Here is a 26,348-nt window from a genome sequence, read left to right as displayed (position 1 = left end):
TTGCAGACTTATATTGTTGCTTTGTCATAGAATAACGTCATGAGTACTAACTGCTTTTCTTGAAATGTTGGTTATGACAAAACTATAAAAAAATAGGAAGATACAAAAGCAAACATTATATTATATAAAAAAATATAGATATGCGTTTTGGGGTGTGGGTAAGCGAAGACAAGTTTAAAAATAAATAAAATAAAACATAAACGCTAAGCATATCGGGAACTATAAACCATTTCCACGTATTCGTTCCCTTGTCTCTGTGTTCGACTTCCTGTTTGAATGTTTAAGTATGTTTGTTTCTATTTGCTTGCTCGCTTTGCATTTCCGTCCCCACGCTCCCATTGAATTCAAGGAATCGTTATCGCTTTCCTGTATTGATTATTAAAAAGATGTTCTCAGGAAGAAACTAGAAGCTACGGGAATCTTGTTAGATTATTATTATAACGTTTTCGATTATGTTTCTTTCAACACAATTAGCGTTCTTATTAACGTTTGTAGGAAGAGTCCAACCCTGATATTGTAACTGTACTATCTTATGTCATATCAATGCATTGTTAGTTTAAATTACCTATTGACGAGGTTGACTGTTAAAGTACATTTTGGTCATTTGTTCGTCTTAGTAAAAAGTGTTTTGATTCATTACTAGTTAGTCATCACGATTTGATTGACCAATTGCAAATTTTATCTGGGTCCAGAAACCAAATCGCTTGGGCTTGGACTCGAACCAACGACCATCAGATTTGAAGGAGCTAACCACTAGGCTACCCAGACAATTATTATTAATTTTTCATGTCGTTAAAACCGATTGTATTTAATTAAGATTCGTCTACCAATGAGTTACTTCTTCGTTCATCATGCATTCTTAAATATTGCTTTAATTTATCCTATCCTATGAGAGTGAACTTGTATTAAAAACCAATCAATGGTAAAAAATGTGGTACTTACGCAACCCAATGCCCAAGAGAATGTTTGAATGTGGTTAAGGTATATATATTTAATGGTGTTTTATGCAAACTTTACCTACCGGTAACATTTGGCTGGTGGCGGATTGTAGGGATTAAGTGGAATAAATATACCATAAAATAGAATATCCTTGGTAAACAAGTAAACCCCTAGAATCGTGACATGAGTAGGCCCTAATCTACGTCGTGAGAAGTCCATATCCACATGTAGTAGGCAAGAATGGAAATGCCAAGAAGAACCACGTACTCTCACTGCAGACTTGGTTGAGGCTTTGTGGTCGATTGAACTAAGTATAGTACCATAAATTAATTAATATAACTATATTAGTTCATCTAGGATATTACTGTTTTAAAATCTAGGTCTGTCTGTATTACATAATTATAAATCGGGATTCTTTCTATTCCAAGCCTTCAACGATATGAAAAGGGTTCTGGAAACAAATTCTAAACCTAATCTTTATGTTTAAAATACGTCCAATGGATATACTTCTGACAAGGTTGGTTAATCTAATTGACGGCTGGAAAAGAAATAAAACAATAACTTAAGAGTGTGACCACGGTGTATCTCGTTTCCTTGTGCAACAGCAATATAATAATCTATAGATTAATTAGGCAAGCATGTTTTTTAAAACCTTTTTTCTCAGCTCGTGTGCATCGTCGGGAAAATCTTCGCATACTGTTGGAAATATATTTTCCTGTAGATATGCAGAGGCTAAAAATAAGCACAAGAAATGGATTCAAAATTTAAAGAAAAATACGTGGGTCTTATGGTTTGTCATGCTGGTAACGAAATATAAACACAATACCCCCGCCGCAGCAAACCTGCAGACTAAGCGAATTTCCATTTGACTGATTGGATTTACACTGAAATGTCTACTTAAAAATATAACATTTATTCTTGATTTAAATAGAATTAGTTTAACTAGAATTAGTTTAACAAGTACTTAGGTTTGCTGCATTAGGGAGGGTAAAACTGTTTTTTTTTGTAAAATGTGAATAGTTAGTAAGAAATAAAAACATTTTCCAAATTTGATCAAAATATGTTCACAAACAAGCAAACTACAACAGTTTACTTATTCTCCATATGAATAACATGGGAATTTTAAATTTACAATTTTTTGGAATTTTCTCCGTAACCATTAGGCGCATAATAACGCTTCAATATACTAAATTATTTGTTTTTTTGAGCTCTACAAAATGGTTTGGAAAGAAATTGCTAAATTTTATGTTTTTTGGGTCAAAAATGGGAAAAACCAATTTTTACCCCATAAAACCCCCCGTAAACCCCCGTTCCCATGGTCCGATCATGCTGGATCGCGAACTCGTTCGAATAGACGTACGTTTACACGTTTGTACCAAATTTCATCAAAATCGGATCATTTTTGCTCGAGTTATCGTGCTGACGGACATATATATATATATATATAAATATATATATATATATATATATATGAATTTGAACGGATGGTGTTTTTGGTCTCTAGGGACCTCAAAACGAAAAAAAAAAAATCGGTCCCGCGTCCAGGTCTTACCATGAGTACTACGGTAATAGCTTATTCCCTATATGGGAAATTCGCTAAAATCAAAACAAATTTAAGAAATTCCAGTCACATGCGTTATTTACAGTGTGGGGTGGAAATAGAGAATCCTGTACTTTACATATATTTGGTCTAGTTAAAATTAAGTGGCACGCTCTGTTGAGTGGTGAAAAGGGTGACGTTTTTTGTGTCTAATTTAAGGAACCATATTAAATTTTCCTGTAAGTATTTGTGATTTTGTTTTAAAACAATGGTTACTCTTGTATGGTTTAGCATAAAATTAGTTAACTTGAAACGTTATAACTTAGATTTAGAAATCTTAGGAAGCTGTTATGAGGCCAACCGTTTAAGTGGCTATTCTTTACTGGGGAGTGAGATGTTCTCATGGACTTAATGAACATGTACATTGTAACCCATTAGGCTAGCTAACTATAGCAAACGCTTATTTATTTACTGCTATCGTTTCCTGTCAAAGACCTAGCCTCTCTTTTATGTTTGACAAGAGTGGCCCTTGATGTGAAGGGTGTAGCCAACAGAGGTCCTAGGATGATGCGAAGGATAAATGCAGCCATATTGTGTAAACACAACAGTAGGTGAAGGCTGAGCCTGTGACGTCATCGGGTATATCGCTGCCGATAATTGGTACTGTACTGTGAGGTATCTTCATCCATCACCTACTCTGCACTGTACTACTTTACTTTGTGGGAAAGTAATCACCATACACAATTCAGTAAAGGTGCAATAATCTCGTTGAAGTAAGATCTAAGTGCTGGATCCCAGCACTTTGACTTTTACGGTAGCCCTGGGTTTCGACGACGTAATATCATAGGTAAAAGGAGTGTAATAGCATGTGTAGACGGGCTGTCAAAAGGCATCCCATCACCAATGTTACATATAGTTTTTATTATTCATTATTTATGTCTATTGTCTATAGACCTCGGGTCTGCTCTGCCTGTCTACTATATAGTATATTGAGTGATGGTGTATGTTATAGTCTACCAACGTTTAGTTGTAATATCTGGATCAGTAACATATACGGGTCATGCGGGCCAGGTGAAGAATTTATGGAGTTGAAGTTACAACATTGTTTCTAGCAATGGATGGATCTGGTGGTTATACCAAAGATGAAGTGATATAATTAAGTAATGAAAATTAAGTAATGTAATATATTACCATAGATGGTGTTTATTATTCTATGGTTATACCGGTTATACCCAGTACACCAAACATTCAGTATACGTCCCTACTCACAGAAAACATACTACTATAACCTATGGTTATACTAGTATATAATATGGTTATAGTAGTATGTTTTCTGTGCCTGACTCCCCTGGTTCAAATTCCGCCAAGTCAACAATGGATTTTATCTAAGTGATAATGCCGTATGTGATCGTTGTAATGCCGCAACCCCTAGGTATAAACATTATAGCATGAAGTATTGTGAAATAGCTTTTTCCCATATGGGAAATTCGTTAAAACTACTCCGAGCTCGTTCATAGCATCTTAGGGAAAAGTTGAAAGAAGGCTCTGATGCAGAGAAAGTTCTCACTGTCCCATCTTGAAGACCAATTGTGTTTTTTTTAAATTTCTGGGTAAATGGACCGATGGCTTTAGTCAGGTCACAATCCTCTGGGTCAACAATTACAAGCCGTTTGTGATGAACTGGATTCGAACCAGGCCTGATGAACAAAAGTCACGCGCTCTACGAGACCAGCCGCGTCCCATCGTTTATCATAAAACTATTTATACTTTCATAGCATTTTTATGCAATATCTTTTGTGATATTCGTAAAATATTTAAAATATTGATTGGCGTAATATTCATTCGATGATATTCAACGCACTTATGACACTACATAGGCCTACTTATTCAATACATACAATCAATTAATTTATTGTAGACCAAATGCATGATGTGAATGCTAATATGAAGTTGGTTCTAGACGATTAAAATGCGTACCTACTCGAGTCCATTCAAAACACTATAAATAGTTGAGTTATAAATTATAAACTTACTCTAAAATTGTACACAGAAACAATTAAAATCATTTTACAGATATACGTTATATAGTTTGTTAACCTTTTGGTTAGGCTATGCGTGATTAACAGTAATATTTGTAGGTTAAATGGTTGAACAAAATAACACCAGGGATACTATAATAGTTGCCAATTAGAGTGGAAGGACCGATCGGCCGTGGTAATTTTAAATCTAAACAATAATGTTCTGAGAAATGTAAGCAATTTAAGCATATCATGTTTCCAATCAGTTAACATGAGGTTATTCGGCCCCTCTCACCAGCTCCCATGTGGTCTAGTGGCTAGGATATCTGGCTTTCACCCAGAAGGCCCGGGTTCGATTCCCGGCATGGGAATTATCTTTTTGCTGAGAAATCTATCTCCCTTTTTACAGTAAAAGATAATTGTAGTATTTATGTACGGGAATTTTGTATTTTTGTTTCCTACTTCCATTTGATGCTGTCTTAATCTAAATTACATATTGTTTTCGCTGCGTTTATGTTTGTATGTTTTTATTTGTATTTTTACAATGTTTAGATAACTACAGTACAACAAATAAATGTGTTTTCGTGGATGGATTTTTGATTTTTTACATTGTTATTTATTTTATATTGGCATCATTAAAAAATATGCTTATGATATAGGAAACAATGAGCACTCCCCATTTTGGACTATTGTCTATTATTATAGAACTAAACTTAATTAACTATAAATAATATAAAGCGTATATGGGCATACTGTGAAAATAACCATGTTACTTTTTTAGAATTAGGTTTATTCCAGAGTATTGAAATATTAAATCGCTGGACTAACAATTAATTATCCTAAATTGTGGAAAATAGGTCAGGATGACCACCGGTGTTCCATGAAATTAATAAAACATATTCAAAAGTACGAGTATGTTACTGCAGTGATTTACTTTAAAAAGCTTTATTCGATGTAAAACAAATGTTAATTGCATTATGACACCGACACACGATGAATTAGTTTATTAAATGTGTTTGTGTATTAACATTGCCGATTAATTAGTTTATTAAAACTATGAACTAAGATTTAAAAATCAATGTGTAGATTACAATTTTTTGAATAATATTTTATTGATCTACGTACACATCTCAGCATAAATAACAAATGTTGAGCAACATAGGTCACCAACAGTAGAAATTAGATCAATATCCAGTATTAAATCGGTTATTAACGTTCCGTAAAAACAACGCTTTGCAGGACAATAAATTCACTCGAACTACCATTCCACTTTTGCGACCAGGAAAATCCCCCGCAGCAAAACACATGGTAAACTCCAACGGGAATTTCGTGCTGCGAGTCGATGTAGGTTGGTAGTACCAACACATGCCGTGCAACTAGTGGAGGGGGGTGGGGAGGGGTCTAAACAAGAGAAGGGGGGCAACTCAAGGTTTTTGTGTCGTCTCCGGCGTGGTCGCGACTTGTTTTAATATTTCCAGTTAGTTTGGTTTCGTTGTTAGTGCGTTTGCGTTGTATCGTTATCAGTTGTTGGATTAACTGGCGTGTGTGAATGTTGTTTATGTTGTGTGAACCCCAGTTTTGGAACTAGCCGAGGAATATTTCTGTAAGTTTTGTGTTAGGTTATGGTTGCACGATGCGGCACGCTTTGTTATGCCGGCTTTTGTTTGAGCGGTAAAGTTATGTCATGAAATGTGATTTCATTAATGATTGATGTTGAGTTATTTCACTGTTTTATTACATTGTGCAATCGAAATTGGCAATAGTGCACTGTTATTATTGTTGCCCAAAATCTCATTTAATTCCACCAGCATAATTTACCTACTTTTAAGTTAATTAATTGATTGTTGTTTTCAGTACAGTAGTTAAAATCACCTAATTTAATTTTCTTTGAATTATTTTATTGTCAGTATCTGTGTTAATCACCACTTTTGGGAATTAATTTCTCGGGGTTTGCCACTCATTACGACATGGCCTTGGGCTTTTTCATTTCTCTGCATTTCAGGAAAGGGGTGTCTCGACTTGGCTACGCACTAAATCGACAATCATTGTAATGTGATTGTGGAGTATGTTTTATTGTTTTAGGGTTCATTTATTGCTAAATGTACTAGGTTATTGACGTGTTGTTTGTTGGATACCTTTCTTATATTGTCTGGCTGATTAGGAAAACCACTAATATCTGTCTAAACATTTAGGGTACAAACCGGGTATGAACTTTGTTTTTCAAACATTGTCGGTACCGTACACTGTACAGTGACTTTGGGTCTACGTTCTACGTTATACTACGATAATTTTAAATTCTAAATTTCTCTGGGTCCCTCAATTCCATTCACTAAACACATTTACTATTGACTTTTCCCTTGCATATCTTGGATGCACTGTTAAAAAATGAATTACCATCTTATTACCGTTTTTGCGTTTTATTAGGTACGTTTCTTAAGTTGGACGTTCAACGGGTTGTTTCACTAATTAATCCACCCCTATTTAATCTAAAACTTAATTGTGAAAGCGTTTTGTATTGTGTAAATTTCTCCATACAATGTAGCCTATATTTTTACATACTAGGCCTACTGTACGATTTTACAATATTTTTTACGAATTGCAATGTTATTGTGGGATTAGGAAATGGGAAATGAGTAATCAAGACATTCTAGCTTGGTTTTGTTAGTTAGCAAATTTACAAGTTATCAATTTTATTCGAAAAATCTCAATGGTTGTCCACACGATAGTGAGCAAAGGGCATTAAGGGGTTTACACACTGTACACGATACTGAATAATTGTGTAAAATAGTCTGACAAACATTCAATCTAGAAATCATTCTAGTACAGTAGTACAGTACAAGGCGCCAGCTGTTTCCTGCCTGTCATATTTTCGTCTGCTTATCCCTTTCCCACGGTTTTCGCGCTTCTCCATTCTGCAATGACTCTGCTTACCTTGTACAGTAGGCCTATTTATTTAGACTAGTGATCGTCCTGTGGTCGAAACTCGACCAAAAATAATTAATGTACAGACTTCTCTATTTTCTCCCCACACTGTAAATAAAAAATGTGATTGGAATTTCTTCCATTTGTTTTGATTTTCTTTTTACATTTTGTTGTTATTTCGTCACCATCATGGCAACCCATATGGTCCATGTTAATTTTTTGAAGTTTTCAAATTAATTTTTTGTGCTTATTTGTTAGCCTATTTTAACTTTTAAAGGCATTCTGCACATCTACAGGAAAATATCTTTCCAACAGTATGCCTAGATTTTTCCTGCGATGCACACGAGCTGAGAAAAAAGGTTTTAAAGAAACATGCTTGCCTATTAATATATAGATAGATAGATAGATAAAGTAGCAGTATGCACTTGTTCGCGTGTGTAAATTACGATCATTTCTAACGTTGAATAATAAATTGGTGTTAAATGCGCGTTGTTTTTAGAAGAGCGCCGGCTTTTGTAGATGAATATGGATATTTTTAGTTCGAATTTCAATTGATCAGAATTATGTTGTATATAAGAGATTTTTCTTGCGTTATTAGGGCCTATAGCCTAAAATTGTTTTGGAGAAATTACTCTGTATTCAGTAGACATTTTCTATAACATTCTTATAGCCTATATTAGTATTGCAGTTCCTTACTTTTTGACGTGCAATTTTTTATAAGTTATATTTAAGGACTTCTTATAAATTGAAGTACTGTAGGCTTATTACGTGTTGATCTATATTATTTTAACCAAGGCTGGCCTATTCAATGATAAAGCTAGAATAACTTAATATTATGGGTTCAAATCTAGTTTATATCTGTCTACTTGCATTTTTACAGAAGTTTTCGTGTTCAACTTAGGCTGCACAATAAAACACTAGCATATATATATATATATATCATGTGTTGCGTTTGGGAATGTTTTGTAGGCTATTTGTTTATTTATCTATGTTGAAAATGTTTACTATTAATAATGTAAAAGTGGTACATAACATTTTGCTATTAGCTATAGCCTAGTCACGTGGACGAGTTTAAATATTAAAATGAAAATGGCGAAATTTTCATATTGTTTGAGTAACACCAAGAATATTTTTCTGTGAAAATAAATTTGTGAGATATATTTTCAATCACCGATATAAATAATTCCTTATTTCAAAGAAGAACTCTAAAACTTCCACCCTAGTTAGTACGGTACGTAACAATCGTTTTTTACTTGAGTAGTGCCTAATTAAAAAAGAGACATGATCACAATTAGGTTAAAATCAATAAAGCAAAGACAGACAGAATCAGCGGGAAGCGACAGCGACAGTGGTATCAGAAGGACATGACGTCACTGTTCCTTCCGGCTGCCAATCTCCCGCCATGCCGCGTCCTATCAGCTGACAGGCCCCAGCTGCCTTCTTGTTATTCTCTTTGCAATGTTAGCTCCATAGAGTAACTTGTCTCCAAATGTAATCTACTGATACTTTTGACTCAGTTGTAACAATTGAGAGAGATAAGTTGATACATTATTTTACTCCTACGTAGTTAGTTTAACAAATACCCTAGTTAAAAATTTTCACTAATTCTGTTCTGTCTGGAAAATAATGATTTAAAACGTATAAACCATAATTGTTTATCCCTGTTAAAATAATAAGAAAGTGTTTGATTTCCGGAATTGTGTCTTTTTAAACAATTCGCTTGTTGAATAAATAACTGAAAACAACTCCAGTAAATGAAATTAATGACTTAAAGTCGAGGGGATTGTTTGTACTCTCATGTTGATGTTAAGCAATTAACAAAACTCGGCTTGCGAAGAATAGCTTGGTCTGACAACGCCCTCTTTTTAATTCTTAAAACAATGACCTGCAAGGTATGGAGTAAGGTGGCTTTATGTTATTTTTTAGACGAGAATATTAAATTCGCGTCTGAGTACAGTATTTAAATGTTGTCAATGATACACCATTCCATAGTACTATCTTTCTGCACAATTAGTACATAGACCGGAGGTCCGAAGTTTAATATATTCATGAGAAGCCAGCACAAGTAGGTAGGCCTACATGAGTAGGGACAAAGAAAATAGAACCTAAAGGTTCTACCTTTAACCTTTAACCTTTAGGTTCTATTTTCTTTGGTAGGGACCAAATACAAACTGCACGCATGGAAGTGGGTGTATGGAATATACTTGAGTACGCACATCACTATGGTTTCTCGTAAATGAGATCTAAAAAGTCGCAAAAGAAGAAACCGAATTCTCCCCCTATGTGCCAAGCCTAATATGAAACACGTGCGCTTAGGTTCGGATTCTTGGAACGTTGATGATAAGTTCCGGTCTACGCTTTCCTTGTGCCATTGATAACGCACTACCAGCGCGCACTACGCACTATCGTACAATATGCTGTAGCATACTGCATTCAAAACTCCCGTCATAGTGGCATTTTAATATATGTTGACAGAGAGCGCTTTGGGTTGTAAAACGCCTTTGCATTCCAAGAATAATAAATGCTCTTTGTCCTTTAGTCAGCCCAATATGCGCATTCCACCATTAATAACGCACCACAATATCATTAGATGACTTGCCTAGCGGGATATTACATGGTTTTCAAAATGTACTAAGGATGCTCGTATGAAACACGTTTCCTTAGCTAGAATTGGTCCGAAGGAAACCAAAGTTTTAGAACATCCTAATATTCAACATCTTCTAAACGCCAAGGTTGCGTTTCATTCTCAGCACAATTTACTTTTTTAGGCTCTATGTCAAGTAATATACATTTCCGACAATGTAAATGTATGCTATGGACTAACTATATTCCGTAGAGACTGTGTGTAGGCCTACTACAACGGCAGGCACTTTATTGTATCATTAGCTTTCAACTCAAGCATGTATTCTGCCACAATGGTAGACTAGTGTTAGTAGATCGTTCACACATAGGTGTAACACACACACAAGGACGGGGGAACGACCGTGTACAAGCACAAGGACAAAGGTCGCTAGAGGAATGTGACGCGTCGAGTCATCAGCAGTAATCCCACACCGTGCCATAAATATCCCGTTTTATCCCATTGTCGAGGGAAACTCATCCCCATCACTACTGAAATGTAAAATATTAAATTTTCTTAAGTATGCAGTGGAATCGCAAATAAATGGTTAGAACCTGCAAGGTGGGCAAGGTTTGTGTACATAGTAGGTACATATGGGCAATAGATCCCATGTGTAGTAGAAATACTTAAGCTATGAATGAACTGTCTTTCAATCACGTAAAAGTTAAAGCAGTTTGAATCGCGCCGTGGACCACATGCTTGATCGAAAAATAGTTTGACCATCTACTTGGTTTAATATCTTACAATTAGATACATTTCATAGACCATGACAGTACACAAGTAATATGAAGTACAGTACCCCATTCGCATTGAAAATCCTATTTTATTCATCTCTAGTCTGAAATACCCTTGATGCTTGAAATCTTGGTTTAAATATTTCTAAAGATTTAACTACAACATAAGTATTTATTTTAATTGATTGAATGTTTAATCTAAGGTATGTATTGTACTATCACACAGCAAGAGCGTAATGCGAGCATAATGATTGTACTGTAAGTTAATACTTTAAATATAACGTCTGTTTATAACGATATGTCCGAAAGTATTACTACAATAACATACTATAGGATTAATTATACTTTTGATATTGTGTGACAACATTTGCGATACTTAGGAAGATCCCAAATGTATCCCATTCCTCTATTATGCCAGTAAATACTGTACAGTATTGCATTTTATTAGTCCGTAATGATGAGTGACATCGACAAACGTATGCACTGCTCGGCACTGCAGTATACCATGTTGACTCTTGACTGTTGAAAGTTCTTCTAGATATCAACACTCGCCAGTCTGATTCGTAAACGTAAACTACGTGCAGAAGGTGATAAATACTGTATGTTCAAAAACTTTGGTATTCAGGATTTAGCCATGGTGGCGGTATGTCTAGATGAAGAGGAAGAAAGTCAGACATCTCTGGAGGGCAGTGGAAAACGGAGAATTTGGGTCCATTCTGCATGGAAGGAAAGCAGAAGTGCCCATTTATTATAGGGTTTTCTCTCTCGAGTTCGTTTAGCTCTTCTACCCGTCCGATTTTCATGATTGAGGTCTCGAATTGAAGGTATGCACGCACAGATTTCAAATCAAGCATCGGCATATATTTATCTTAAACCATTGTTCCTAAACCTTAAGAAAAAAGGTTATTTTTAAGAAACTACCCGTCCTGCATCCGACAAACGAATAGACTGCAGTGTCGGTGCGTGATCGGAGTCAAAATCGGAGTAGGATCGGAGTATGACGTGACGCGTGTCGGAGAGGTGTAAACAACCGCGTTCAAAGTTATGTACCATTCCCCTCTCCGACAGTCGTACCGCAGTATGATCGGAGTCGGATCGGAAGGGTGTATGACAAGTGTGTCCCCGCCTACTGAATTGCATCATCCTACAAATTTACACTTTTGTAATCGACTATTGACTTGACTGTCGGTGTAATATAAAACAGATTATTTTGTTCGATTTAGTAAACTACTGCATGTTATTACTTTCATTCATTGTCAACAACCCGTTAGCAATATTCCCAATGGTGTTTGACCTCAGCAGCCACGGCACAGGCTTTGTTGTCTGGGTTTGGTTTTATGAGCCTCCCTCGTTCGTATGGAACGGCGCAGGGCGCAGGTAGACTACTCACCAGTGTTTCCATCCGCGAGAAAGAAATATCCCTGGGCCAACGTCAAAAAATCCCTAGTTATCCCTAGTCCGTGTTCTAATAATCCCTCCAATTGTCCCTCTTCATCAAATCTAGATAACTTATTATTTTTGCAGCAATACCAATGGATATCATATGATATCATGTATAGCCACGTAAAATATGGTAACTGGTGATAGTATTCTTCAATATCCCATATTATTTATAAAGTAATACTATATAAAACACATTTTTGTACCATTAAAACCACGGCCATCTTTAACTCCAGGCAGGCCGCAGCCTGGTAGAATTGGCAACGTTGCAAGTACCGTAGTATTGTTTAGCGCAAGACGTCCTATAAGTTAACATGGAAATAATATAACATAATATAGAATCGAAAACCTAAGCAATATATAAATTGAAAATCTATTTCTGTACATTCAATGTGGAGTCAACATTTTCATAGCCCAGTAACCAAGCTTTCGCATTCTTAAAAAAATACATAAATATCATTAGCTTAGCGTTCTCCAAACAAACACCTTTTACAACACTATACTTGCAACGTTGCCACTTCGAAGGCCGCGGCCTCCGGCCTGGAATTAAAGGTAGCCGTGATTAAAAACTGTCTATGTTGTGCAAAACAAGATTAATTAACTAAAAAATTAAACAAATAATTATTTTTAAAATTTTATAAACTACCTAACAATTTTAATTTATAAGTATTTACAATTGTTTCAAAAATATTACTCAAGTGTCCAAATTTCAAACTTGTCTTTTTCAAAAATGGCCACCATGCCTTGGTGAAAAGGTTACACCAAGTTACTTACTAACCAAAAAGCATCACAGAAATCACCGGCAAACAAAATCAAAACGAAAACAAACATTCGACATTGACACAGGGCACAGGGCTTAAGATAGAAACAAATTACAGTAGCCTAATCTAGATCCGCCATTCCATTCCACCGACCGACTCCAGCCCTTTGCTTGTTTCGTGCAGTGTTGACTGTTAAAACTCTTTCCCTTGTGTGTTCCGACTTTGAAACACTACGTCACTACCACTACCTACAACCATAGATAAAAAATACTCCTTGAGGAGTATCTTTTATCTATGCTACAATCGATTTGTTTGTTACCAAAACCTAGGGAAAAGTAGTATAATCAATGTGTTATCAATACCTTGCAAAATTAGCCAAAATAGGTCCTTAACTTTGTTGAAATATAGCCATAATGTATTATTTTATCAATATTTCAATTTTATAATGTCAAAGGCCTGAAATCCCTAGAAAATCTAAAAAATCCTTCAATTTCGCTGATTATCCCTAGTTATCCCTCAATCCCTTTTCAATCCCTCGAATGCCCTAAATATCCCTAGAAAGGGATTTTTATCCCTCAAATGGAAACACTGCTACTCACTCACTACTCTGTGTGTAGACGTCTCCCGCCTTTTTTGTTTTCTCCCTCCCTTTGCATTCGCCCCTAGCATCTGGTTGCAGTCGTGCCAACCCCTGGTCATTTCAATATTGATTTTTTCTTATGGTCCCATTTTTATTGCATCGGTGATGAATTGAGTAGACTACATGAGTAATTTTTGGAGAAGTAGTAGGTAAACTATCGCTATAGATTATTAGTCGCTCTTTAACAGGAGGCATTTTCATCAGAAGTCATTTTAAAATTTGAGTATTCAAATTTGTTGAATTTATTAAAACAAAATAGATTAAATGCGGGCAATGTCTCTTGCAAATTGGAAGTTTAATGTTTTCGATCCAGAGGAAGGTCTGAAGGATGAAAATAGATTTTAGTGAATCCAGCTGTCAGTCATCATCAATCATCATCATCATCATCATCGTTATATTAATGAACGTTAGTTTCCATTTTTCTTAAAACAATAAATCCACGATTTCTTTGTTTTCAGGTTTTTTGAAAAAAAAGAAAAAAAAACTATTTTCATGGCTGTTATAAAAAGATTTCTAGATATCAACTTCCGCTCTCGCAATGGCCATGATTGCATCCTAAATGTAAAAAAATAGTCCAGCAATTATTACTTCCTGATATAAGTAATTTTTGGGATGATTTTCTTTTTTGAGGATTACTTTTACGAAAGCAACTGTTTAGTACAGTAATTGCTTCCATGCAGTGGTACAAAGCTTTTAGCAGAGTTAACAGGCATTTAAAAATTCAATGAAAAAATTAATAAAAGTAAAATAACGTTAGTTTGGTTACAATTATTCGATAATTTATTGTACTTGAATGCTACGTCAGGAATTTGTTGAGTTTATAAGTCAGATATACAATATTCTCACAAAACAGTTCTTCGTGAGAAACTTCCGCTTGGACTGATTTCAGCTATTCGGAAACATTCCGTATGTGATTGGACTGATCAATTTTCGTGTTTGACAATGTGTAGACATTGAAGCAATGGTTTGTATAGGCCTATGTATTACCTTATATTAAAGTATTTAAATTTAAAAAATAACTTTAAAAAATAGTAAACATAAAATCATCCCCCATGTACACTTTATAGAAACTTTCTCTTCGGGCCTTCTGGAGAATGTTATGCATTTATCTGGCATTTTCTGTACACACTTGGGTATTATTTATTGTGTTGCTTGATCAAAGAAAGTACAAGGCCTATAATACGATATTAGTTCATACATTTGTTTTCATTGGTAGGTCTACAGTCTGTGATTCCCGTACAATTTTAATTGCAAATTCTAACAATAATTTTTTTTTCGTGGAGTGTTACAAAAGTAATTTTAACTCCCTTTCTCAGTTTATGTAACGTAAATGGTCTATTATTCCCCCTTTTCTAAATTTGGTTAGGTTAGGTTATGGCATACGTAACTATTTAAACCATCATTAACCTTACGTACAATCATTGAACTAGTGTAACCTTTTTGATACTAGGTTAAGGACTCGGAGCATTATTTAAATGGTATTCTATACAAATTTGAGAATAGCCATGTGTTCAACTGGCCGTATGATAAATCTATGAAGATCTTTAATCTGTTGATAGTTTGTGACTACAGTATTATGTAAACTCAACGGCTAGTCTGCTAATCGTCCAACGCCGTGACGTGCTGTTCCTTTGTCTTCAGCAGGATTGCGTCTAGTCTGTCATTTCACCGTGTCTAGTGTGGAGAACGTGTGTTTGTGATCTGAACTTGCATGGGTATAGAGGCGATTGTCGGAGATGGAATGTGTATGTAGCCACAACACAACACCGGGGTTCAGTGGACCAACTGTATCGAGACTGGCGCGTCCGTGGGAAAATATGAGTGGAACTTGAGTAGATGGACAATGTGACACTTGGATATTTGTGAAACTGAGTGTAATGATGTTTAATCGATCTGACTCATCTGTATATTAGTGTATACAATTTCTTCTGGACATCAGCAAAACTTCTCACTGGGCTGAAAATTCTTTTACGCCACACTACATTATTTTGACGAACTTCCCACGCAAGGACCAGAAAACAGCTGTTTGCCGCCAGCTTATTCAAATGGGGTTTCATTGCGTACTACTGTGCTGCAATGAGTTTTACCGCACACCAATCAGCTGATTATACTGTATTTAGGTGGCGAGAGGTTATGACTAGTGATTTTTAGTACTTTAGTTGGTGGAAATATATAAGGATTTGTACAGATTTATTAGTATGGCGTAAACCAGTATGTATGTAGTACGTAACTCGTCCAAAATGTGTTTACCGGACTTGTATGGTAATCCCGTACTCGACTTCGTCTCGCACGGGAACGACCACACTCGTCCGGTAAACACTTATTTTCAGGACTAGTAACGTAATATACTATATACTTTTCAATGAAATATGAATGGAGATGAGTGTAGGAAAAATTGAAACGGAGGTTAATATAAACCCTGCCGACTTCAAGTCAATGGTAATGGTTACGCTAGCAAATCTCCAGTGCCAAAGACAAGAAAGAATCAGGGCATGTACACCTGAGAGACCTAGTCACCTACTGCACCAAGGCCCAAGGCACCAGAACCATGTTGATGGTTGAACTCGGAACGGGAATTAATTGTTGTAATTACAGATCAAGGCTTCCTCCTAGCAACTAGGCCTTCAAGGATATATTTAGCTAGAATTAAGATATTTCTATTAACGGAGCTTCTTAGTGCTAATTATGCGAGAACAAATTACAACTAGTAAAAGTTTGCATTTATTTTGTATGACAACCATTGCGATTGCCTTCGTTAAGTTTTAATTACGCAGTTTAAAGACTAAACAATTAGCTGACCAAAAATAGAATGTAGCCTATTTCATTTTCCAATCTTTTACATAAAAAAATTAAATTGATAAATGTGTTAAATCTTTCGATGTGGTGAATATACCAGATCTATTTTTTACAACTAATCCAACTTTTTTTACCTCATCAACACCATTTCCTCGAGTGATTTTAGGATATGGTAATAGTGTAACCCTATGCTAGTAGTGTATGGTAGTATGGTAGTAGTGTGTAGTAGTTGGTGTATATGTAGTAGTGTATGCTGTAGTGTGTAGTAGTTGGTGTATATGTAGTAGTGTATGCTGTAGTGTGTAGTAGCATAGTAGTGTAATGCATCTTCGAGCCCACGTCAGCCATTACTACCGAGATGCTAATCAATTGGTGACCATTCCGCGGCACTTACTCCTACAGATGATGTAATGTTTGGTGTAGATCCCCTTGCCTACTCAGTCTGCAGTTACGAAATTAAGGTGCGATGGACCTCTAACTAGAAATAAATATGCACAATTGTCATTCCTTGCGAAATCTACAGCATTGTAGATCCGCAACAAAAGTGATTAGAACTTTTCGTAACGAATTAATCCAATAGTAGCAACCAGTTATCGTTTTGAAACAACACTGATTTGTTAAAGATATCAAACCCATTTTCTGGGTTACAGAGGCTGTTTCGAGGGACAGTGATTTTAGTAAACAACTGTTAGACTTAATTGGTGAAATATCAATGTTTTGAAGGAATCTCGAAATAAGCTTTCAATTGCACAAAAGGTCCATATAATTGTCGATTGATTTATGAAATGTTAAAATTTGCATTTTTGAAGCAGGATTCTCGCAAACCTTTGGCTTTAGGCAGAACTAACGCACCTAAACGAAAACGTAGACAATGAAAGTTGTTGTTTCATCCACTTTTTGGTTTCATTTGCCACTTATCTCTCTGTTAGTTATCACTTTATCCTGTAGGTAGGCCCTACATGTAGCCTACACGACCTGCTCACTATACATTCGCTTATCGCTGTTATCGCGCCATTGTAAACTCGCACAAACGTGCCCAATCTCTGATAGGATTATGGATTTATTCCATAAAATGATAATTGCTTAGAGCAAAATTGTAATTTATTCATGTTGAAGCCTTCCGGAATTGGTAATCAATTATAACAGGTTACGTACCTTGACGTCCACAATTCCTTAGTCGGTATTCGTTGACTATAGTTTCGACTACTGCGTAGTCATTATCAAAACGGAACGTTAAAATATTACATTCGTTGAATGTCGTCAAATCTTAATACATCGAACACACAAAACAAACATAACACGAACGTGTGCCGGCCGGCCAATTATGTTAAATGTCTACCGTGTTCGTGTTATGTTTGTTTTGTGTGTTCGATGTATTAAGATTTGACGACATTCAACGAATGTAATATTTTAACGTTCCGTTTTGATAATGACTACGCAGTAGTCGAAACTATAGTCAACGAATACCGACTAAGGAATTGTGGACGTAAAGGTACGTAACCTGTTATAATACAAAATTGTAATTTTAACTTTTTACAAATAGTCTTTTTTTAAGTTGTACCGGTAATTATGTTGTACCATAGACAAATAGAATAAAAATATTTGTCTATGGTTGTACATATTGTAATCAATTTTATTTTGGTTACAATCTTAGAGTTATTTTCAATAAAACATTTTACTTTTGGTTTTAAAATTGTTGGTTTTAAACGGAGGTAAAATTTATTTACTTTTATCGCTATTTAAACCACTGGTTGATTTGTAGTTAAAATTGGTTGATAGTTTGATTTATATACTTTGTTTTTAAGACCTCACAAACCACCAAGTAATGCACAAAAACTAAGTCAATCAAAAGTGAATTTAAAACATTAAAATAATGACATAATGTAACAATTTTTATCATGCCAAACTGTTTTTTAAAGACCAGAAATAAATAAATAATTAATTAAATAAATAAACCTGTAGTTAAAGAAGTACCTGATACACTTCTATCTACTACTACTTAACTATTTAAAATCAAATAGCCTACAAAAACAAATGTTTGAACTCAAAACATGTTTGAACACATGTTTGAAACAACAATTACTGTAAATCTTTGCCTTTTATTATAAAACGTGCCAGAATTGCTAACAGTTTGAAGATTAAAATAACTCCAATTTGAGAAGAAAATTAAACAATGGGCTATTCATTTCTGTTGGACAGATTTACTCGCTAGTTTAATGGACACGAGTAAGTAGGGAAATGCGGGGAATTTTGTGTTACCATCTGGCGACGTTGGCCAGCCTGCGCGTCAGACAGCTGTTCCTCTCCCTCGGCGGCGCCAACTTTTGAAATTTAAATAGGGGGTGTGACATTCCTCCTGACAAACGCACTTCCAGTACTCTTGTTGAAATATACTTATTGCCTTGCTTGAAGTTGGACTTGTATTCTAAATTGAATACAATACAGTTGTGCTATTTCAAATCTCCAATGCTAACCTGGATAATTCTGGTCGTGAATTTAGATAATATTTCTTAGAATCAAGTTATTAACAGAGAATATGAATAAAATACCCTAAACTATAAATTTTATGTACTTCAACAGATGCTTAACCGTTTATAAACCTACTTAAATTAGGCTACTTATCACCCCTTCCCAAAAAATATATCATCCCTAAAAATGTTCTTAGTTTAAGTCATGAATGTTTATTATTGTTGATAAAAAATGTTTCACGTAATAACCTAACGGGGTCAACGAATTATTTTAATTAAGATTGAGCCTGTCATAAACTGATTTAATGAATTTACTAGGTATTCTGTGCTTGTGTCCAGACAGACCTCAATAGCATGCAGTGCTCTGGGTAACCTATACATTTTTAACTGTTAACATACATTTTACCCTCGTTTTGTTTAATGGAAATTGATTAGGTTGTAATATAACGTTAGCTAGAGTTAAATAGCCTTTTTTCACACTTGGTAAGTTAACCCGGTCTAAAATCTATATCAATATCAAACTATGGTTCTACTGTACTGAATCATTTACTGTATGTATATTTCAATATTTATAACAAATGTATTATTTTACCTCTTGTTCCGAAGTGCATTTATAAGTCCATTATAAGTACAGTTGCTGTCTAGTTGTACATCGGGAAGCTCAGAGGGTTGCATCCCAGTCAATAAACAGATTAACGTCGGATATATACTGTATTAATGTGCAAGCGGCCAGTAGCAGGCTAGTACAGTGGTACAGTACTGTGTTATGTACGTTAACTGAATGTCTATCCATCTCGTCTACCACTTACCGATCATTGCGCTGTTAAATGGGATAAAAAGTGTAAATTTCTAGTTGAAATGTGAAAAATACTTAAATTATGTAGTTGAGTTGTATAGTATGATATTTAGAAAACGTACCTGAAATCGAATGCACTTGACAGAAAGCGTACCTGAAATCGAATGCAGTTGACATAACGTTTGAGTTATCTGTGTACCGTATAAGTATGCTTGATTTCCCTAATTTGTTAGTACCCCAAGGACCAAGTTCCACTTAGATTATTTCTTTGGGTGAAAGGAAATTTGACTAATCTGCAGGATTGCTGCAGCGGGGTATTTTTATTTTAAACGCTCTATTATTTACAAAGTTACTATGGAGCCAGCTACATAATTCAATGTAGGAGGTTATCCTCGTCCACCGATGTTATAGTAGTCGTGGTGTGAAATGCAATTTGGATTGCATAAATACTAAAAAGTTAAAGTGAGGTTTTGAAAAATACTAAAACACTTGCTTAGTTACTAGGTGTTATTAAAAATTAAATGGTAGGAATGTACAGTAATTTAAAACATAAGTTCTATAATTATTTGAAATTACTTAAAATAAAACATCGTATCGGACATTAGGTTTATTAATTTAGAAGCTTCCATGTAACAGCACTCTCAATATAGGATATTGTGTTTAAATATTTATTGTCCACCTCTGAGTGCTTTTCCATGATTGAATTGCTAATTGACCGCATAATTAGCCGCTAATTGAGTCGTTATTAAAATACTTACTCCATTATCAGCTTCAATATTCATCCAGCACAATGGTTGAATCGATTTTCCCTTATTGTTGTAAGGGAATATTGTCCAGAATAGGATGATTAAATGTTTTCAAAATGGTGCTGTTAAAGAGTTTGATGATTAATTTAGTGTGATAGGTCATTGCACTCATCTAGTACTGAAAAATGATATAGGGAACTACAAATATACAAAGGCACATAGAAAATGAATTGCTGTACTGTAATGCTAGTTGAGAAAAAATGCAAGTTAACTAGAAAAATTTTCTTAGGCCTAATAAAATATTGCAAAATTAAATTATCTGTTGAATTAGCTGTAAATGTAGATGTTACTTTGAGTATATCGTACAAATATTGGAAGTTGTATTTTTTCTAGAGCACTGTAAATTCAACGAGAATATTCATTTTAACATGTATACAGTGATTAAGTTGAATGTTAAGATTATTGTATATGGAATCAGAAGTGATGTGTGCATTGAGTTGGTAGCCGTAGTTGTATCGACGTACAAGTATGTATTAAAAGAAGTAGTTTAGTTGTACTGTAGTTGCACTACGTACTCGTCAACACTTATCTCTCATATGGTACATGATGCAATCCCATTCAAGTGCAGACGATACTCTCAAGTACCAAGCTTAAGCTACAAACGTTAGGGACAAGCCGCAGCTCTTATCAACCATAAAATACATTCCTCTGACACTATGATTTTCTTCAGCTTAACAATATTTAAATGATAAGGCGTGTATGTATTGGAGCATCAAGTGGTATCTTTGAGCTGCACTTCAAGCAAGTCATTATACTTGAGAATGAGGAGGGTCAGTGTCATTTCCTCTCCCACACCCACACATTGGAAGAGTCATTGTTGTGGGACGAAGAACGGGATACTGTACATCAAAACAGTGGTTTACATCCGGGAATATTTCCCATATGTGGGATATTTTGTAGATCGTGGGGTGGAATGGGAATGTGGAAGTTTTTGTAGGATTGTAAGCATATGAGATAAGTAATAAGTTAGGCTTAGGGGTTTTGAGTTTGCTTAGTTCTCTTGGATTTATTTTGCGTTGGAGTGTGAACATAAACATAATTAATCAAGCAATTTTTTCATTTAAATATGCCCAATTGCATGAATGTAGTGGAGAAAGATTACCTCATAGAGTTTTGCTGATATCGGTATTTTAATACGGTAATTTTAATTTTACCTACAAAACTATGTATGAATTTAGACTATAAAATCTAACGTATTGCATTACGGATTCAGGTATGTGTTTACAGTATGTATTCATGTATGTTTCGTCGCTCCTGAATGTATTGGTGCCCTAAGTATAACCATTGACTATATATACCTACATGTATATATAGTGAAGGCATATATAGTCAACGGTATGACTAAAGATTGTCACTTCCATTCTTAAATTGTTTACGAATGAGTGTAATTAGTCAGTTTACTTATATTATTTTTACAGCGAGTCTTGTGAATTTTCGGAGTGGTTTGAAATGAAACCTATAATTTATATTTTTTTATTACATCCTCCTAAATTTCTGGTGTATTGCTGGATACTATGTGTCGGTAGCAGCAGCCTTTTTGTGGTCCATCGAAAGGAAGTTGGGATCTTTCGGGGCAGACGGGGAACAGGGATGGAACCAATTGAGCTATTTTGAGGGTGACACACCCTAATCTTCGACTAGAACTAAAACCCCATCATCTGTGACGTGAGGATTCTTGGGGGATATTTTTAAATTTGTTGGCGGAACGTTTCCTTAAGTAATTACTGCGGCACCACATTTATTTTTGAGCGTGTAAATAACTAGAGTTTTCTCTGATGATAGTTTAAAAAACTAATTTTCCTGGTACAACCTTTGAATTATGGTATTATTAATGGAAAACAAAATTTGTAAACACCTATTGTTTAAATTTTTAATTATATTGTATGTCAATACTTGAGCTTCCAGGATTAACTCGGCACCTTCTGGCGAAAGAATTTGCAAGAACTTGCAAATGAATTATTGTTTGATAAGCAAAGCTCGGCACCCAGACTAGTAACTGGTAATGGAGCTAATATAACCTTACTCAAAGTACATGCAGATCACAAGTATTGAACACTCGCCAGTTCCACATGTCTAGGGAGGTACACATGTTTGATAAGCAAAGCTCGGCTCCCAGACTTGTAACTGGTAATGAAGCAGTTAATACCTTACTTAAAGAGTACAAGTAAATGCCACAAGTATTGAACGCTCGCCAGTTCCACATGTCTAAGTATAACATTGATTAATTGTCTAACGATTAGTCCATTTTCCCGGGTCGCCAGACCGTGTCGCTAGACGTATTCGTTATTTCCACGTTTCCCCGACACATTGTTGAGCTCGGGACGAGTCGCTGTTGTCTTCATCTATTGTGCGTGTAAAATACGGTCCCTTCAAGAAACATATTGTTGTAGATGAATATTTTAGTTGGTAACAATGGGAGTTTTAAATACTTCCTTCATCTTGTACGTTGGAAGTTGTACTATAGGTGTTATGGAAATTGTACAATTTTTACCGGAGCTTGTAACGTGGTGGGAACGCCATAGAGAAGAGTATTGTAGCACTTTTCTATAATTTATGACACTAGATTCCCATAATCTTAAGTTTCGCCTTTTTCCGTTCTTTTGCATTGCTTTACCATGCTCCTGTTCTATGCAGTAATAATTCTATGATGTAAGTCAAATGGGCAAGCCAATGTAGTGACTGCAGCGAAAAATAACGCAGATGAATCAGCAATGAAAAGTCTATCAGTCCAAGACTGGTCTACTGAGCTACCGTGTTTGGCAACAACTTGATAAAATGTGCTAGAAAGAAACTTAGTAGATCGTTGCTATCCTCTCTTACCTTACAACCAGCGATCACATAAGACCAAAGGACTTTGTCTGCTACGACATGTTGTAATTTGTTAGTGTTTTAAAATTCTTAATTTGTTGTGTTGCTCCAAATCATCCTCCAACAAATGCGGTGGTGTTAAGCATTTCAATGGGCTAATCTCATTGACACTTTCGTTATTTTTACCGTGGAGATTTTTGGTGTATGAATGAGCTCAATTTGAATCCTATAAAATACAAGAACTCAACAATTAAGAGATAAAAAACGCAAATACCTCTAATTTGCATACAACTTTTCATGGCATCGCATCACAGCGTAAGTTTGCAGTTTATTTATATTGTCTATATTCAGGAACGATCGTTCGATTGATACAAGTTTTCATTCCCAGAGACGGGAAGTAAGCATGGCCCCTGAGTGGGAGGGTCCAGTCGTGTGTTTTGTTTATAACCAGCTCTTTACTAATGACTCCTAGACACTCGCGGACGTGTGAGATACGTGGGCTGAGCCACCAAAACTGAGTTCATTAACTAGCGTAGCGACCACCCAGCACTGCTACTCAACACGACGTACTAGCGTATGTTGAAATATCCATAATGATCTATGAATAAACATGCATTCCTTTTAAAAACATAAAAATCGGTAAAACAAATACCGTCAGACAAAACTTGTTATTTAAATGGTGTTTAACTACGTATCAACGTTCTATTTTAAGGAGTTTTTTTTTAGTATTATGTCAAAAGCATGATTTTTAAACATGTAGTAGACAAATTATAAATATTTTTTACTCATAAGAAATTAGTTATTAGTTTTGTGAATGGTAATAAAACTATGTTTCAATCACATTTCAGCGTTTTAGCACGTGAAATTGAAAATGGAAGAGATTCTATAGGACATCAGTATGGTTTTTGTAGAGTTGCGGTAACTCTTTTAAGAGTTTACGACTCTTTAAGAGTCAATAAGAAATACTTAAATTGCTTGATTAGGCCTATTCCGAAAATTCCTTTGTATGCCGTTGTCACGACTCTGTGTCGAATTAGCTACCTGGAGCTGACATCAATCGACCAGAACTTCAATTTAGAAGTTGTTGCCCACCAGAAAACTTCATCATGTTGATGTTGGTATTATAAATGTTTACCAACAACTTACTGCTTGATTGTTCAATCTATTCACTTTTGAATCGGTAGTACGACGTCCTACTAACGCAAGGCAGCATGTCGTACGATTGACCCGAGTGCCTCCTCACAAAACTGATCTCAGTCAGTTTACGTAGTGTAGTGGGGTCTTGGTTTCATCCCTTGCTTTTAATGGGTACGTTTTACGCTTTAGGCTCGAGGTCTATGTAGATGAGTAAACGCAAAGTTATGTCATACCATTGACTATTGGATACAGAAGGTCATACATTAAAGGAGAAGAGTAGTGTCTACTCCTGGTTTTAACGTGGCCGTCAACCAGCCCGCCAACTTTAGAAGTTTTTTTTGTTAGAACAAAACATGTTTGTTGTGGACGTCAAAACATGAGCAATGGTTTCTGCAAACTGCAAAGTGTAGAATAAGGGATTGTTTTCTTACGTCGTACATGTTAGGAGAAAACTCGTGAGTGGTCCTTGATTGAAGTTGTAAATAATCGGGTATCTAATTCTCAGTTACAATGTTCTCTGTGTTAACGTGTTTGTTGGTTTTCAGTGGGACGTACCGGGCAGCTCGCCACCACACGGCGGGTAAGATATTTACTGATTGCTCTCAGTTTCAGATACTCGTATCTTCTCTCAGTCTTCTCTCCTCTTGTTCTAATCCACGTCTCTAGTTCTATCTCCTTCTATCTCTTCAGTTTCGTCACTTGCTTGCCATAGTGAGTAGCTGCGTTAACACCATACGCTTGAATTCACTTACACATTAGATTTTAGTTATAATTTAGTTTATTTTTATTATTGTTTTTATAATTTTTTATTCATTTGAATTTAGTTAATGTGATTTAAAATTAATATGGTTTTGGGGGTTGTATGCGGCATTTTGTATTTTGAACTTATTTTACGCAGAAGGTGTTTAACTAGTTACACCGTACGATCATATTTAATTTGTTTAGTTGAAGACAGATTCCAACTGCATAAAGATGATATTTTCCGCATAAGTATGGTAAAATAGCCATTAATCAGAATTTTTAAAATATTTCTGTACTAGTCAAATTATTTAATTAATTGTTTAAAAAAAGAGCTAAATTACCAAAATGGAACTTAATTTGTTACTGTATACTTAAAATACAAAAGGTTTACTAATAATCCCATTGTCACATTTGAAGTACATTTTTTCTGAGCATTGAAGCAGTTATTCAAGAGTGAACTAAATGACCTGGGTCACCATGAAAAGCCATTTTTTGTACTGGGAGACGTTCGGAAATAAAGGAATTTCAAACTATATATTTCAAAATCATTTGGTTTACCTGTTGGTTAACACTCTAGAGAAAAAAGTAGTCTTCAAATAGGTAATTTATTTAGTAGTGATTGAACGTTACCCAGATAAACATTCCTTCAAATAGCCTGTAGGTAAACCGTAAGGAAGAAAAACTATGAAGGAGTAATAAACAATAAATTACCTGAAAAATCTTGAATTGAACATAAAAACAAGAAACTTTTAACACTCGCTCTTAACTTTTACTCAAGTAATGTTTCCCTAAAAGTAAAATGACATGCTTCTAGTTGAGGAGACTTTTTGTAATTACTTAATCCCGATAACATCAGCAAAGTTGTGAATGTTAAAGACCAAAAGAAGTCATAACTCCTGGCCACGGGTACTCTGCTAATAACATGGCAGCGGCCGCACTCGGCTTTGATAGTTTGTATTTTGTACAACTTTACGTTGTCTCGTCTTGCCTCGAGTATCAGATTGAAAATATGGCTTTCGGCGGGTCTTTTAATTCTACAAGTTTTTATGGCTACTCGGTTTCGTGGAGGATATCATAATTTGTACACTGACTCGATTTTTAAGGCAACATTGGCTTTTTTGTTTTAGGACTAAGCTGATTGAATTATTAAACATTTTTGATTAGATGTAAACAAATATTAAA

The 26,348-nt window shown here is 35.2% G+C and overlaps 1 protein-coding gene and 1 non-coding gene across 10 annotated transcripts in view; both read left to right on the top strand.

Annotated features, from left to right (window-relative positions):
• LOC128995177 (polypyrimidine tract-binding protein 2-like) overlaps window positions 1-26,348 on the top strand; it is a 533,132-nt gene that overhangs the window by 169,985 nt on the left and 336,799 nt on the right. For 6 of the 9 annotated variants that reach the window (XM_054420106.1, XM_054420102.1, XM_054420108.1 and 3 more), the window contains exon 1: window positions 5,921-6,100. The exons of 1 other annotated variant lie outside the window; for it this stretch is intronic. The gene's annotated coding sequence lies outside the window, so the exon portion shown is untranslated. Of the gene's footprint in view, window positions 1-5,920; window positions 6,101-24,970; window positions 25,006-26,348 lie in introns of those variants that run through there. 2 more of the 9 variants (XM_054420105.1, XM_054420101.1) reach the window with 1 other exon arrangement.
• On the top strand, window positions 4,797-4,868 carry Trnae-uuc (transfer RNA glutamic acid (anticodon UUC)). The gene has a single exon. It is a non-coding gene; the product is annotated as a tRNA-Glu (tRNA).

Source organism: Macrosteles quadrilineatus, unplaced genomic scaffold (assembly GCF_028750875.1).
Source record: "Macrosteles quadrilineatus isolate MER2022 unplaced genomic scaffold, UCM_ALF_1.0 Scaffold_5__1_contigs__length_97177068, whole genome shotgun sequence".
Taxonomy (NCBI): Eukaryota; Metazoa; Arthropoda; class Insecta; order Hemiptera; family Cicadellidae; genus Macrosteles; species Macrosteles quadrilineatus.
The sequence above is the reverse complement of the archived record's forward strand: the minus strand, read 5'-3'. Positions and strand labels throughout refer to the sequence as shown.